The sequence below is a fragment of the Mastomys coucha genome, unplaced genomic scaffold (assembly GCF_008632895.1).
Source record: "Mastomys coucha isolate ucsf_1 unplaced genomic scaffold, UCSF_Mcou_1 pScaffold22, whole genome shotgun sequence".
Taxonomy (NCBI): domain Eukaryota; kingdom Metazoa; phylum Chordata; class Mammalia; order Rodentia; family Muridae; genus Mastomys; species Mastomys coucha.
The window spans coordinates 263,344,201-263,361,696 of NW_022196905.1; the positions used below are offsets into that span (position 1 = coordinate 263,344,201).

Below are 17,496 nucleotides of genomic sequence, written 5' to 3' on the forward strand. Positions count from 1 at the left end.
GCTGGGATTAAAGGCATGTGCCACCACTGCCCGGCTCAATGTGATTCTTAAAGGATAAAGAGCCTTCGTGGGGCTTGGTGGTGGAGAACTTGCTTAGCGCACAAAATGCCCCAGGTTCCCTGTGGGGAGGTACGTTTTAAGTCACATGGTATGGATGAACATGTAGGTGTGGCCAGATATCTGGTGACCTCCCAGACAAAGGCCCTAAGTAAATCCTTTTTTTTTTTCCTTGCCTCAAGTTTATTTGTAAAAACAGCATAGGACACTGGTCATCTGCAAACAGTGTGTGGGTAGGTGTGTCACAGCCATCCATCTGTCTTCACATTGGCAGGACCCTTTTCTATGGGGCCTTCACAGGGGCCTGGGCACCTTTGGGAGCCTGGGCCTTGTCTGAAGCTTTGGTCTCTGCCTTGGTTTGAACCTTGGACTTTGGTTGGCAGAGCCTTCAACCCTTGGTCATGTAGCTTTGAATCCATTTCCCAAGCTTGGGGTGAGCACTGAATGCCAAATGGCTGAGGTTGCGGCTGGGACCCTTTGACATCTTGGGCTTGATGGCCTGAGGCTTCACAAGGGCCTTGATGGCCTCTACGTGTGCACTCACTGCCTTTGCATTGTTGGCCTGCATCTTCTTTAGACCTTTTTTGCTGTGCTTCTTGGCAAAGTGCATGTTCCTCAGGAACTTGGGGTCTACTCCCTTAAGAGATTCATATCTTTGTGACCGGGGTTTCTTGATGCCATTTCTGTGCCATTTGCGGGACTGGTTGTATGTGGTGTAGTTCTTGGACTTGGCCCTGTCTGCATGGTAACCCGTGGCTCGTGTAGCACCTGGGACTAGAAAAGAAAGAGAAAGGCCCCAAGTAAATCCTCCTATAGAACAACTTCTGGACAGTGTCGCTGTGGTGGTTTGAATGAGAGTGGCCCCCATACGCTCATGTGTTCAAATACTACTTGGTCCCCAGTTGGGAAGGGTTAGAAGGTGTCGCTTTGTTGAAGGAGGTGTGTCACTGGGAGTGGGCTTGGAGGCTTCAGAAGTCCACACCGGGAAGATACCCAGAGGCCTGCCCCCAACGTGGTCCACCCACAGCAAGAGCCACTGTGCAGTAGAGAGATGGGAGAGGAAGAGAAGCGAAGAGAAGCAGAATGGTTTGAGCACTATGAGGAGAGGCAGACTGGGGAGTTGAGAGGAGTAACCTGAAGTGGTGAATAGCTGGCCTTGCCACCCAGAGCCATGGTGAAGTCCCAGCCTGTGCTGTGCTGCTGCGGCTGAGGGCCATGTCTGGGTCTGTGGCCATGCAGCAGCAGAGGTTTGTGTTGATGTCCAAGCTCATATTACCACCTAAGGCCATGCAGATGTCCCGGGCCTGGGTTATTGCCTGGGACCATGTTGATGTCCAAAGGCATAGCTGGCCCCTCCTCTCACCAGCTCTAGCATTCTGAAGAACAAGCTCTGTCCTATATCTGGGCAGCGCAGTAGACCTGGTCCTGGTGCTGAAGTTGAGGGTGTGCTAGCGCTGAGGGAGCATGGGAGAGATGGTCCCACCCCTCATCTGCAGTGTAGTAGTGGTGAGAGCAAAAGGAGAGATGCCCTCACCCCTTCATTGCCTGCAGCAGGCAGGAGAGATGACCCCAGAGTTGTGAGAGCAGGAGAGCCAGCCTGTACTGGCTGGTTTTGTGTGTCAACTTGACACAGGCTGGAGTTATCACAGAGAAGGGAGCTTCAGTTGGGGAAGTGCCTCCATGAGAACCAGCTGTGGGGCATTTTCTCAATTAGTGATCAAGGGGGTCGGGCCCCTTGTGGGTGGTGCCATCCCTGGTCTGGAAGTCTTGGGTTCTATAAGAGAACAGGCTGACCAAGCCAGGGGAAGCAAGCCAGTAAGAAACATCTCTCCATGGCTTCTGCATCAGCTCCTGCTTCCTGACCTGCTTGAGTTCCAATCCTGACTTCCTCTGGTGATAAACAGCAATGTGGAAGGGTAAGCTCAATAAACCCTTTCCTCCCCAACTTGCTTCTTGGTCATGATGTTTGTGCAGGAATAGAAACCCTGACTAAGACACGGCCCTTCTCATCACTGGCTGCAACACTTGAGAGAACAGGCCTGCCACATTACCTAGGTAGCTCAGCAAAGCCTGCCCTGGTTGCAAAGGCATGTGTGAGCTGGCCCTGTCCCTTGCAGGCTGGAGCACTGGGTGAGCTAGCCAGGGCAATGGTGGAGATCTCTCCATGGTTGTGTGGATGTGGGAAAGCTGATTGGCTGACCCTAGGCCCAGATCCAGGGCTTTGAGTTGGCCCACCCCCAATGTCTACCTCCTTGATGAATTGCTGGAGCACATGAAGGGGCCAGTCCTGCAAACCCAAAGCTGCAGGATCTCCATGACACAGGACAATAACAAGATATCTAAGAGAAGTTGTGGTGAGGATCCAGTATTGGCAGTCTAGCAAAAGCCAGAGACCTTGAAGCAGACCAGTGACTCACTGCAATGAACATATGCAAGTAAGAGCATGTGGACAAAGAGAATACTGCCTGGCACACTGTCTCACAATACAACCTCCATGATGAGATTTTTTTAAAATGAGATTTTTTTATTTTATGTATATGAGTACACTATAGCTGTATTCAGACACACCAGAAGAGGACATCAGATCCCAGTATAGATGGTTGTGAGCTATCATGTGTTCCTGGGAATTGAACTCAGGACCTTTGGAAGAACAGTCAGTGCTCTTAACCACTGAGACATCTCTCCAGCCTATGATGAGATTGTTTGTTTGTTTGTTTGTTTTCTTTTGTGGAAAGTTTCAAGGGCTGAGGGCATATACAAAGGGACCTTGGTCACAGTGTCTCTTTTTTTTTTTTTTTTTTTTTTTTAAAGATTTATTTATTTATTTATTATTTGTAAGTACACTGTAGCTGTCTTCAGACACTCCAGAAGAGGGTATCAGATCTCATTTTGGATGGTTGTGAGCCACCATGTGGTTGCTGGGATTTGAACTCAGGACCTTCGGAAGAGCAGTCAGTGCTCTTAACCGCTGAGCCATCTCTCCAGCCCCCCACAGTGTCTCTTTATAGCAAAAAAAGTAACAGCATAGAAAAGCAACTAATATCTTTTTGTTAACTTATTTTCTTTGTGCATGCTTGTGTTTGTGTGTGTGTGTGTGTATGTGTGTGTGTGTGAGCATGCACATGTATATGGAAGTCAAAATCAAACTCATGCCATCTCTCTCACAAGCTGTTCACATGGGGTCTTTTGCTGGGACCTGAGACTTGCCAATTCCACTAGGCTGGATGGCCTGTGAGTCTCATGGACCCTCCTGTCTGCCTGGATGATCTCTCCCCAGTGCTGGGATTACAAGCGTACCTCATCATGCCCAGCTTTTTACATCAGCACTAGGGGCTGATCTCAGGTTCTTCTGCACTCATTGCACTCACCCAAGCTCTTTACCAACTGAGCCACCTCCTAGGCCTGCAGTTTAGTTTTGGGCAGTTCTAGAGATCAAAATCAAGGTTCCAAATATACGGACAGGCATGCTTCCTGTGAGCCACACCCCCAGCCTGTGACAATTTTGAAGGACACCGCTTTGCTGTAGCTAAACACAGGTTCACTTCTCACTGGTTTTCCCTCATCTCAGAGTGGACTGCTACAGAAATAAAGTTGCTAAAAGCATCACATGATTTTCCATACTCCTGTCCCCAACTGGGTCATCTGACTCCCAGATCTAGGGAAAATGGTAGTTCATACTGGAGAGCCATCCTCCAAGAACACCTTCACAGAAGACACAAAGAATAAAAGAAGGGACAAGCTCCTCTCCACTCACCAGAACCTGCTGCCATCTCCTGGGTGCTCTTCCAGGACAGGCTCAGCCACTCCCTGCTCACTGCTCCTTCCTCCGCAATGATGACCCTTTGGCAGAACCCTTTGGATCCTGAGGTCCCATGAGATGCTGGGCAGGGAGGAAAGGGCCTGACTGGCTGGCACCATGCTGGCCTGAAACTGGGTAGCATTCTGTAGCATATTGATGGATGCCCAGATGAGAATATCAGACCTTTAAAACTTAAAAACTGAGATTTCTTTAGGAAGGCAGTAGAAACAATCCGGTGGTGTGTGTGTGTGTGTGTGTGTGTGTGTGTGTGCTGCTCGATGTGCTGGACTAGGTGTGTGCATGTGTGTGAATGTACGTGAGTATGGAGGAGTATGCATGTGAACATATGTAAACATGCATGTGATGGTATGTAGCAGCATATGTATACATGTGTGTACACATGTGTTTGTGCAAGTGCTCATGTGTGCACATATGTGTGTTTATGTGCACATATGTTCTTGCATGAGAGCTTTGCTTGCACATATGTAAGAATACATGTATATGTATGTTTATGTGCTATGTGGGTGTATAAGTGCATACACATACATTGATGTACATGTATGCTTCTGTGTATATATGTGCATAACTGTGTGCCCTTGTGTGTGCACAGCTATGTAAACATGTGTTTACCAGGTTGTTCATGCTGGTGGTAAGGTGAGAGGACAACTTAGGGAGCCAGTTCTCTTCTTCAATCTTGTTGGTACTAGAATTAAACTTAGGTCATTAAGCTTCCTGCAGGAGCCCTCAGAGGCTACACCGTCTTCCAGACTCAGTCTTTTATTTTGATCTTTGCAAGTGGCTCTTCAGAATTTCTCTTTTCCTATGGATATGGTTTTGGTTGGTTTAAATGAAGATAGGAGGTTGTTGAAAGTGAGCCATAAAAGAGAAGACACAGCCCGACACAGGAGCTCACATGTGTGTGTGTGTGTGTGTGTGCACGCGCGCACGCGCGAGTGTTTAGCTAAGACGGTATGCAGAGGGTTCTGTTGTCTCTCATCTGCATGTAACGACTACATCCCCTGAGTACCATCTCTGGCAGAGAAAAGGAGTGGCTTGCCAATCAAAGAGAGCTTGGCCGCATCTCTAGCCCCTGACTTGGGAAGCATGCTTAGCTTCCCTGGTGACACAGAGGCTGCAATTTGTCTCCCTGTCAGGAAGGTTCAGGCTCAACTATAAATAGAAGCCTGCCTCAGACAGCAGCTTCTCAATGAGGTCATTCCCCAGTCAGCAGCTTTCTACTCTTGGAGGCTGCTGCTCTCAATCCAGACTTGGTCCTTTTGTGTTGATGAGGTAGCTCAGCGAAATCACCCAGACTTCTCAGGATGGCCCCATCACCCTCCTTGGCTTGGCCTGCTGTCTCTGACTGTTTCTGCCTATCTGTGTATTTATCTCTTTGTCTATTTCTGTCTTTATCTTTATCTCAATCTTTCTCTCTCTTTGTCTCTTTCTCTGTGTGTTTCTTTCTGTTTTTATGTTTTTGGGAGTGGAACTCAGGCCCTTTGCAAACTAGAGAAACATCTAATGCTAGCCACACCTCGTCTCCTTCTAGTTCTCTCTTGGTTTCTGTCTCTCTTCAGTGTGTGTCTCTATTTCTGTCTTTGCATTTGTCTTCTTGTCTCTATTTCTTTCTCTTTGCCTCTGTCTATTCTTCACTCTCTCCCTCTTTTTGTGTGTCTGTCTCATGGCCTCTGTGTGTCTGTCTGTCTCTGCTCCCCCCACCCCCTTATACACTTCCTCTCCGTCTGCTTCTCCTTTGTCTTTGCTTGTACACTTGCTCTCAGGTGATGTGGCCCTGAAGGTTTCCATCACTAGACCACAGATGGGGGCTTGCCTGAGATTACAGGGTGCCTCCTGAGGCGCCTGGCTCACAGCTAACTTGCTGAGGCTTTGTGCATTACTTCATGTACAAGCAGTAAAAGGATTGTGACAAGAACAGGGGGCAGCACAAAACAGTGTAGGAAACACAGCTGAGCTCACACAGGGCACTGCTCCAGCTCCACACTGGATCCCCAAGCCTCACGGGAGCCTTTCGGTCTGTGTGATCTGTGTGGTTGGCGGAGGCTCTCCTGCCCATTTCCTGGTGCCCATCTTTTTGTTCTGTCTTTTTGCCAACATTACTTTGTTTTGACTTATGTAGCTGTGTAGGAAGTTTCGAAGTTAGAAAATGTAAGACATCAAGCTGTTCTTTTCCAAGGTTGTTTTGACTGCTCAAAACTTCTTGAGATTTCATATGAATTTTAGATTATTTCTATTTATGTAAAACATGCTGCCGGGCAGAGGGAGCCTGGAGAGATGACTCCATGCCTAAGAGTGCTTTCAGCTCTACTGAGGACTGAGTTTGCTTCCCAGTACTGAAGTGGGCAGCTCACAACCATATGTAACTCTAGTTCCACCCTCTTCTGGCCTCCAGGGACACTGAAGACACACATGAGCACACACTCTCTCTCTCACACACACACACAAACACACACATGAACACACACACATTCTGAAGAGCCACTTAAATAAATAAATAAATGCAAAAACAGCTTTTATTTTGTTTTGTTTTTTTTTGTTTTTGTTTTGTTTTGTTTTTTTGAGACAGGGTTTCTCTGTATAGCCCTGGCTGTCCTGGAACTCACTCTGTAGACCAGGCTGGCCTTGAACTCAGAAATCGGACTGCCTCTGCCTCCCAAGTGCTGGGATTAAAGGCGTGCACCATCACTGCCCTGCGCAAAAATAGCTTTTAAAAAAGAAATGTAACTGGCTGTTATGTGTTACTTTTATATCTTGCATCTTCCGTTAATTTGTTTATTGGCTTTAACCAAGTTTTTAAGGGACCATTGGTGTTTTTGCATAGAGTGTGTATTTTCTTTGAGCAAACAGAATCTTAACTTGGTCCTTCACTGAGGCAGGGAGGGAGCTGCACTGAGCAGCTCTGAAGCCACACTTCTTATACAGACTCACCCAGGGCTCCAGGAGCTGATGTTTGGCCAGTGTACTCCACCCAAGGCCAAGGCCAGAAGCCCTCACCGAAGCTCACATAGACTCACATCAGTGATGAAATGTGGCTGGTTCTGACTTTGCTTAAACAGCCTTGAACAGGGACACTGAATGCAACCCTATAGGGAAAGAGATCCTAATAACTTTGTCATTGAAGACCAAGGAAAAAGTTGGGTGGAATGTTCTAAAGTATTTAAAAGACAATACAGGCCAACTTGGGGGTGAACTTAAAGGTGGGGCTCTGAAAGACCAAGCTCCCATATCTGCCTGGGTGTTGGCTTGAAGAGTCTCCCTTTGGCTGGTCATGATGCAGGGGGATGTTCTGCACCCCTGGAAGGCTTAGCCATTACTAGCCTTAGCAGCTTCCTAAGCCCACCTTCATCTGTCCTATGAGTTAAACCACAGGGACCAGTGTTCCAGTCCCAAGCCAGACCTGAGGGCAGAGCCTTCTCCTGACTTATCCATAAGAATGCCCACGTTTACTTAGTCTTGGTGCCAAGGACCCGCTCCTGTCCACACATGGCCTGAAACCACAGAACAACATAGCCTCTACTCTCCAAGCACTGGAAAGCCAGAACAGTGGGTTATGAAAAGTCCCTAAGGAAAAAAAGCATTTGCTGCTCTTCTTCTTCTTCTTCTTCTTCTTCTTCTTCTTCTTCTTCTTCTTCTTCTTCTTCTTCTTCTTCTTCTTCTTCTTCTTCTTCTTCTTCTTCTCCTCCTCCTCCTCCTCCTCCTCCTCCTCCTTCTCCTCCTTCTCCTCCTCCCCTTCCTTCTCCTCCTCCTCCTTCTGTTTAGACTTATCTACTTTATGAGTACACTGTAGTAGCTGTAGCTGTCTTTAGACACACACCAGAAGAGGACAACAGACTCCATTACAGATGGCTGTAAGCCACCATGTGGTTGCTGGGAATTAAACTCAGGACCTCTGGAAGAGCAGTTGGTGCTCTTAACTGCTGAGCCATCTCTCCAACCCCCCCCCCCCAACTGTTTTTCTTCTTATTGAGACAGATAATGTGAGAACAGCCAAAGGAGGAAGGGAATGAGCCCTTTACTCGGCCCCATGGTGCATGAGGCATGGCAAACCACAACATGAGACAGTTGAGGCAGCAGGTCACATGGCATCCACAAGCAAGAAGCATCTGGTCACATGACATCCATGGGCAGGAAGCAGAGAGACATGAATGCTGGTGCTCAGCTCACTGTTTATTATTTAGTCTGGAACTGAAACCTTTAGCAGTTGGTCGTCCCTCCTCAGTTAGACCTCTGTGGACACTCGCTCTTACACATACCTAGATGTGTATCTTCTAGGTGTTCCTAAATCCAGTCAAGATGACAGAGCAGGTTAGTCATTGCAGTGTGAAGCATGGGAACAAAGGTCAGAAGTGCTCAGAGCCGGCTGCTGTCCACAAGCCCGCAGGTCCACACACAGGACAGTGTGAGAGGCTGTATGAACTCGGGATTGTGGAGCCAAGGAACCGCAAGGGTCAGAGTAGGTATTGGGAAAGTGCTTGGATGTTCCTGGAGTAGCAAGGTAGCCAGTGAGGCTGGACATGATGAGGAAATGTGTGTGTGTGTGTGTGTGTGTGTGTGTGTGTGTGTGTGTGTACACACGCACGAGTGTGTGGAATCAGGAAGGACTGAGGACCCATGGCTCCTGGCAAGTATAACAAGAAAAGAGTCTGTGTTCAGTATAGACCCAGCTCTGGGGCAATTTTGTGCTGTCTAGGAAAATCCACTTTGTGCAGGGCTCACCACTGCACTGTTTCAGGGGCCTACTGTAGGTCTAGATATACCCTGTTAAATGAGGGACAATGTATACTAAAATATCAGGTCCCATGTCATAAATACATACCATTTGTCAGTTTATAAAAAATAATTTAAGATTACTAGGAGTGGGGAGGCTTGGTGAGGGATGGGGGTAGGGTGGGGATGGAGGTGAGGACATCCTCTTGAAGACAGGGAGGAAGAAGAATGGGATAAGGAACTATGGAAGGGCAGGCTGGGAGGGGGTAATGACTGGACTGTAAAAAAAACAAAAGATATAAAATAAAATATTACTTGGGGCTGATGGGATGGGTCAGCATATATTGGTGCTGGCTACCAACAACCTGATTTGGATCCCTAGGAGTCACACGACGGAAGGAGAAAACTGATTCCCTGAAGTTGTCTTCTGACTTCCACACATGTACACACACACACACATACACACACACACAACACAAATGCTCATACAACATAAATGCAATAATTGTTTTCAAAGATATGCTGATCATCCCTGGGGACCTAGGACAGTAATTTTGTCCCCAGAGACCTCTCTAGGTAGGTGTGGCCCTGCCAGGAAATGGTCCCTGTGCTCCTCCTCACATGCACAAGAGACTGTCTTATTCTGTGCACCAGATTTGGATTAAGAGTGGGAAGGCGGAAAGCTGGATGTTCACCCTCCAGTAGGGACCACTCCTGGCCTCACGGCTGTCATCCATATTTCTGTGTCTCTTTCCTTTGTTGTGTCTGGGACAAGAATCCAGAGGTACTGGGCTTTGCATTCTGACCCTCCCCACAGCTCTATGCATTGGATCTGTCACCATCCGGCTGGCTCTGCTCCTCCCACATCCTGTGGATCAGCTGCCTCTGATGCTCCATATGTGTGAGATGTCTAGCATGTGTCTGGCACGGGGTAGCTTTCAAACAACGCTGGCCTGGTGCCTCCTCATCCTGTGCCAACATATAGCACAAAGCCACGAGACCCTATGACAACAAGGTTTCTCCAAGATGATGCCAAATTAAATAATTTTATCCTTTTCAAAAGAGTGACAATTTAAATGTGTAGTTATTTGACACCTAATGTTTAAAGAAAGAGTTAGTCAGTTATTGTGGCAGGCCAAAGAGCCAAGCCCCTACCTTCTAGATGAGCTCAATCCCAGGGCTGGGTATGTAACTGTTTTTACTATTTCATAGTGTGTTCTGTTTGCTTAGTTTGTGGTAGTAGAGGGTGGAGCCCCCATGCTAGGCAGATGTTCTACTGCTGGGTGACATCCCCAGGCCTTGAATTTTGCAGACCAGATCTTGCTGTGTAGCTCAGGCTGGCCTTGAACTCCTCATCCTCCTGCCTCTGTCTCCCAAGTGCTGATATAAATGTGCACCACCACACCTAGCATTTCTTCATTAAACAAACAAACACCAGTAAAACCAAGCCAGAGCTTTTTGAAAACCAGGAAATTCTAAACTGTGATGAAGGCAGTTGTGGGTATTATTTCTTACATAGCCATGCAAGCTCTGTCTTCTTCTCTGTGAAAAATCTCAAAGCTTTTTTCCTCTAATCATTCTAGCATAATAACTTACTTTTAGACTGATGAGCAATGTAAAGCCAATTCAGTTGTACAACACAAGGGCATGGTAAAGACCTAATTTATATACATGAGCATTTGTTGTTCCAACTTAATGAATCAAGAGCATTATTTCCCCATTGAATTGCCTTTACTCCTTATTTAAAAAACCAAAAACCCTCAATGGTGTCCATCATATCAGGGTACTTGTGCTGGAAGGTGGGTGGTGGTGGTGGTGGTGGTGGTGGTGGAGCATGCCTTTAATTCCAGCACTTGGGAGGGAGAGGCAAGTGCATCTTTGTGAGTTCCAGGCCAGCCTGGTCTACAAAGCTAGGTCTGGGACAGACAGAGCTACACAGAGAAACTCTGTCTCAAAAAACCAACCAACCAACCAAACAAACAAACAAATAAATAGGTTACTTGCTTCCAGTTTGATGACCTGCATTTGATCCCCCAGGAATCAGAAGATGGGAGAAGAGAGCAGATTCCTGACATTGTCCTCTGACCTCCCCCTCCCCAGAACTCACCCTGGGGTAAGCATTCAGTTTTTCATGGTAACTCATTTGCTTTCTTGTTCCACGGAATGGATAATATTAGATTGAAGGCACTCTCTTCTACTCTTGGTTAGTCAAGAGGATCTTAATCTCCTGTGGCTCTTAGGTCTTGCCAAATACGATTTCATCTACTGACATGACTACCTTTTTACTTCTTTTTTGTAAAACAAAAGCCGGATGTAGAAGCACAACCCAGGTAAGCCCTTTCCTCCCCAAGTAGCTTTTGGTCATGGTGTTTCATCACAGCAATAGTAAACAAGACACTGGTCTTATAAACCTGAGCTGGGCCATGCTTGATGGCTCACCCCGTTAGTCTCAGCACTTGGGAGGTAGAAACACGGAGATCTCTGTGAGTTCTAAGCCAGCCAGGACCCTGTCTCAACAAAACAAAAGCTGAGCTGGAGACTGGACAGATGACTCAGTGACTAATGGAGCACGTCACTATCGTGGAGGACCTGAGTTCAGTTCCTAGAGCCCACAGCTGGTGACCTACAACTGCCTGTAACTCTAGCTCCAGGCTTCCATGGACACCCGAACTCATGTGTGTACTCACATGTAGACACATAATGAAAAATAAAACCTCAAAACAAAACTGAATTGGAAAGTTGTGCCCTCATGTCTGGTACAAATTTATATAAAGTTGGTATCATGTTTAAAGTTTTGGCAGCCCTTGCCAGACTGCGGACAGATGGACCGCAGAGTCTATATTTTACTCTGACTTATTTCTTTCAATAGATAAAGACTATCTGGGCTCTCCTTCTCCTCTTGGGTTTGCTTTACTTATCTGCACCTTTTAAGGAACATTTCCCTTCCACATGAAACTGTTCTTTCATTATAACTTTTGAAGCAGAGCTATTATAGCCCAGGCAGGTCTTGAACTCACTATGCAACTGACAATAACCGTGAACTCCCAATCCTGTCTCCGCTTCCTAGAGCATTGGGACTAGAGGTGTGCACCACCAAGTCTGGTTTATGCAGTGCAGTGGTTCAATCCCCGAGGCGTCCTCCATGCTAGGAGAGTGCCCTGTCTATTGAACTCCATCCCCAGCCTCCTCCTCCTCCTCCTCATCGGAGAGTTCTATGAAGACCGGAATTGTTTCTGCCTCCATCACAAACACGCATATAGGCAGTCTACACACAATTCCAGAGACAGAGTGGTGTGAAATCAGAGGTATAGGTCACACTGCCTGCACTCAGGGTCGCTCATAGATGAGCAGACATGGACTGCACTCCTCCCCTCCCGCTCCTGTCTGTGAAGTGAAATGATCAAAATCCACTGTGTGGTTAGGATAATTAAGTTGTGGAAGCTCTAGGTCAGACATGAACCTCACACCACACAACTAGGGAAGGAAAACTGTGTGTGCAAGTATGTGCACAGGTGCATGTGTGGGGGCCAGGTGTCATGTTAAGTACCTTCCACCTCTCTCTACCTTAATTTTTTTTTGAAGATTTATTTATTTATTTTATGTATGTGAGTACACTGTCGCTTTCTTCAGACACACCAGAAAAGGACATCCAATCCCATTACAGATGGTTGTGAGCTACCATGTAGTTGATGGGAATGGAACTTAGGACCTCTGGAAGAGCAGCCCACCTTATGTTTTGAGACAAGGTCTCTCAGTGACTTGTTTGGATTGGCTGGACAGCAAGCCCCAGGGATACACCTGCCTCTGCTTCCTCTGCATCTGCCTCCTCTGTCTCTGCTTCTCTGCCTCTGTGTCTCTGCCTCTCTGCCTCTCTGCCCCTGCCCCTCCCCTTTCCCCCTGCCCCTGCCTCCCCAGCACTTGGATTATAAACATATGACGATTCTCCCTGGGTACCAGGAATCTAATCCTTATGCTTGTGAAGGAAGTACTTAGCCTTTCTCTTCACTTCTCCAGTGAATTTATTTCTTACCAGCTGCCATCCACTCATCGTGGTCAACCAAGGCGAATCTTCCCATCCCCCTTCCTTCCAGGGCAGGTTTCCTATCAGTAGGTTTTCCTTTGTGACCCTATGTGTCTCTGTGGGTGGGCCGAGCTCTCAGCCCCTGCCACTGTCACCTTCATGTACAGGTGTCAGCTGAGACTGCTGCTTTCTAGCTTGGCTTCTGGTCATGTGATTCTCACAGATTCCAAGCAGAAAGCCACGTTTTGGCTTGTCAACTTCCTGGGCTCTGTCTGAGCCACACAAAAGACATTCCAGGTTTTCTGGGGTATGTGTAGGGAGCATGTGGACCCAGCTGGACAACTAAGCCAACCTGCCTGGGGCTAGTTCACAGCAGTTCAGTCCCAAGGCTCCAGAGCCAGTCTGGGTCCCTGATAGAGCTTATGATTCCAGGGGCTCCACTTTGACATGGAACAGAGCCTTCCAGTCTCTGTGGAGTGGGCAGGGGACATGAGAGGCAGGGGTATTTTCATATTCTGTATAATAAAGAGAGAAACTTTACACTGTAAGAGCGATCCAGTGCACAACATCATTAATGTTTAGTGTGTCCTAAGCTAACCTCTCAGCTCAGATGCTCCTGGAAGAGTACAAAGCGGGGAGCAGCAGAAACTAACTTGACCCTGCATTTTAAGAAGTAGCGCCTGCACTCAAACACCCACAGGATAAGAGAAGAGGGAGAGACAACGAGAGGAGCACGGGCTCCTCTCAGAAACATGGCTGACCAAAGGGTCAAGGCTGAGCTCTGCAGTGATTGACACATTTGTCTCCAACATCCTCCTCTCCTTATATAATCTGCTGTCTGGAGGTGAGATTTAGGACAGAATATGAATCATCTTTGTTTTCTCAGATTGAGAAAACATTGATTTGTTTCTCAGCACTCTGAGTAAAGCTGAGTGAGATTCAGTTCTGTCTCTGCTCATTGGCTTCTGAAGAGAGAGACTAACTGAACTTTAAAGGAGCTTCCACTGGTGCCCCTTCAAGGGACCGTGTGAGGACTCTGTCCTGGTGACACACCCATGTCTCCCTGCCTAGCTCTCACCTCCTGCCTGTGTCCTTTGATTGGGCTTTGCTTTGTTGTTGTTGTGTATGAAAAACAGACTCTGATCTCACTATCTCCAAGCTATTGTTCTTGATGTAGGTTGCATGTACTGAGTTATTTTAAACCCTGAATGTTTATTTAATCAAACTTCAGGTTTTAGGAAGAGTATTTGTCCTAACGTATTGTCTACAACCATAGACTAGGAAGTCAGAAAACCTTCCTTCTCTCTCCCTGGTTCCATGGAGAATAATTTCCTTGTAACAGGCACTGAACGTAAGTGGATGGAGGGTAAAGAGAAATTATCGGGACTTTAAAATTATTGAGATTCTTTTAACATTTAAAATCATTGCCCTGTCCCATGTGTATAAAATATGAGCAAGTATTAGTTGGTCATAATTTCTTTATGTAGCATCCTTCCACCAAATGCTTTATAAATCCACGTGTGCAGCTCCTAATCTATAGATGGTGCGCTTAAAGGGCTCTCTTCTTTGTGGTTGTGTTTTTATTTATTTTTAAATTAATTACTTAATTTTGAGAAAGGATCTTTTTTTTATAGCCCAAACTGGCTTAGAACTCGATTTGTAGCTAAGGATGACCTTGAACTCCTTGGAACCCTGTCTCTACTTTCCAAGTGCTGGGATTATAGGGATCTGCTACACACTGGTCATGTTTCTTTCCTTTTAAATCTTCCCCCAGGGCCAGTGATTTGGCCAAATGGTTCAGGAGGGGGAAGCCTACAGCCACAGTTAAGGCCTAAAGCTTAATCCCTGGGACCCATATGGTAAAAGAGACAATTCTTGAAGTCTCTGTGTAGCCTCTACATACGTGATATCACTCACGTGCGCCCCTCCCATGCACCCAAAATAAACAAAGTGCAGCACTACTGATACAATCTTGATCCCTGTTCTCATGAGTCCATCGCTTATGCTGGTTTTGTCTCATGTCAGGACACCTGCCGGAAACACTGAGCATTTCCTGAGCTGAAACTGTCTTTTTTCCACTTCTTACATGTCTGGCCTGCCAGCTGGCTAGCCTTCTGTTCGTATTCAGGATGGATGGTTCACTTCTCCCTGAACTGGATTGCAACTGACGCTCCTGTCGAAAGTCTACATGCCATACTTGATTCATGACTATCTGTTGGCACTCAGGCATTTGACAGTTCCCACCACACAGGTGATGGACTTGGGGTGGAGAGCTAAGAGGCACTTCCTTGCCTCTACAGCACACTCAGGCCTCCAGTTCTTAAATCATGTTGCCCAAATGTCCCAGTTCTTGATATATTTGTTTGTTATTGTCTACCTTTTATAGCCAAGGAAGCCAAGTCTCTTAGAGGCTCAGCACCCTGCCAAAATGTTCCTTGCCAGTGAGCAATAGGGCCAGAGGTCCCAGTGGTCCCCACCTCCACGTTGCCTCCAGACCTGGCTTCAGGTTCTCAGCAAAGTTTTGAGGCTCCTTCGGCAGAAATCAGGCAAATGTGATTGACATTGAAGACCTCTCTCTGCTGGAGTGTGTGGCGACTTCTTCATCATGGAGATGTGCTGTTGGCTAGTGGATTCTTCATAGTTTTTACCACTCTGGCAGATGGCATAAGAGACCTGTCCCTGCGGTAAAGCCTAGTAGAGGCAACAGCCAGGTAAGTAGTTACTTCTCATCACTGTTATTCCTACAAGAGAATAAGTAGCTGGCACCCTCCAGAATAGCCCCACCCCCACCCACCCCCTGCAGCTCGCAATCTCAGGGTTCGCTCTTTGTTTTAATGAAAGTGCACAGACCCACAGACATTCCCAAATACATTCTAAGATCTCATTGATTTCCTGTCAAAGAGGACACTGAGTGGAGGCAAGTCTATGATGGAGCCTGGCGCCTGGTGTGGTCAGGGAGAGGAAGCCGGAAGCCCAGCAGAGCAAACACTTTTCCATTAACGGGAGTGGTCAAATGGGCGCAAAGAGGAGCCAGGAAGCTGTGGGCGGAGAAAGGTGTGCGGAAAGGAACAGGACAAACCATGCGAGAGTCAAGGTCAAAAACTAACGGACACACCTTGAGCAGAAACACTGACATTCAGACCCAGGCAGCAAGCGGGGTACCCCTGGATTGCCTGAACAGACACGTGTGCCCCCATGTATCCCTTCAAAAGACCTCACCCTGGGTAGTTTTAGGAACACAAGGGAGGAGAGGGGGAAGCAAGCAGGACGGAGGAGGCAAGCAAGGGACAGGGCTAGAGCCAAGGTGGACGCAACAGAAGATAGATGAGCGCGGGGGCGGGGGGAGGTGTCACAGAACCTGAGGACCCTTGATGGTCTCAGAGACATGCAGGGAAACGAGGCTTCTCTATCCTCTCACCAATTCAGCTAGACTTGGCTGGCCACTGAGCCCCAGGAACCTCCTTATCTCTGTTTCTGCAATGCTTAGATCACAGGCATGCTCTGCCATGCTCTGCCATGCTCTGCTCATTACACAAATGGGGATCTGAATGTACATCCCCATGCTCACACTTCCAACTACGCTACTACTACTCTAACCCCTCTGCTTTGCCTCTTGCAGCAAGGTTTGACACTGCAGCTCAGGCCAGGCTAGAATGTGTGGCACTCCTCCCCCCACAGCCATCCAAGTGTTGGGATTACAGGCATGCACCACCATATCTGGATTTCTTCCGCACCCTCTCTACACCCCGGACAGCAATTTCTAACCCTGTGTGAGAGAGGATTCTGACTGGCCTACTTGTGTCAGGTCCCTGCCCTTGATTGAAACCATCACCTTGTCTAGGTTGGTTGTCAGTTACATTTACGTTGGCTGGCAAGAACTTACCCAGGGTCGGGGCCCACCCTTTACCATGTCTCCAGCCAGGCTGTGTTGTGTGAAGATCAAACAAGAAGAACGAAGGAGCATCATGAAGACCTAGGCGCTACTGCAGCCCTTCTGCCAACCTCACTCAGAACCCAGGCTGTGCCAATGCTCTGACATTAGTAATGTTAGCTTCTGTGCAACAGCGAGAAGCTCTGGGGGCATAAAGAGCTGGAAAACAGAAATGTCTTTCTTTCCCCTGGGATCCGGTTCCAAAGCCTCTCATTGCAGAAGATGCAGCAGGAGACGCATGTTTTCTGAAGCTAGATCTCCAGATTCACAAAGAATAAGGATTCCAGACTGGGGCATGGTTTAGCAATGGATGGTCTGAGGAGATGATTGTATCTCCATCATCTTCCACACAAGCATGAGGACCTCAGTGTGATCCTCACGACCCACATTAAAAAAAAAAGTCTAGGCATGACATGCTTATGACACCATCACTGGGGAGGTGGAGACAGGAGGACCTCTGGAGCTCACTGGCCCATGGATGCCAGTGACCAATCTTGTCAAAACAGAAAGAAAGAGAGAAAGAAAGAAAGGAAGGAAGGAAGGAAGGAAGGAAGGAAGAAAGGTTGGGCAGTGGTGGTGCACGCCTTTAATCCCAGCACCTGGGAGGCAGAGGCAGGTGGATTTCTGAGTTCAAGGCCAGCCTGGTCTACAGAGTGAGTTCCAGGACAACCAGGGTTATACAAAGAAACCCTGCCATGAAAAAACAAACAAACAAAAAAAATCAAGGTGAAGAACAACTGAAAAAGATACCCAAGTTAATTTCTGTCTTTGTGAGCACATTATGCACCAGCTCACACATTATGTACATGTATACACAAAATTAAAATATGGTTCTTGGGGGTGGCTCAGTGGTTAAGAGTTTTGTCTGCTCACCAATCCCAGCACTCGGGAGGCAGAGGCAGGTGGATATCTGTGAGTTTGAGACTATCCTAGTCCACAGAGTGAATCCCAGTTGTCTCAAAA

General features: G+C 47.3%; 1 pseudogene; it reads right to left on the reverse strand.

Annotated features, from left to right (window-relative positions):
- Window positions 1-445: 445 nt before the first annotated feature.
- On the reverse strand, window positions 446-12,657 carry LOC116067895 (annotated as a pseudogene).
- Between the last annotated feature and the right edge of the window lie 4,839 nt (window positions 12,658-17,496).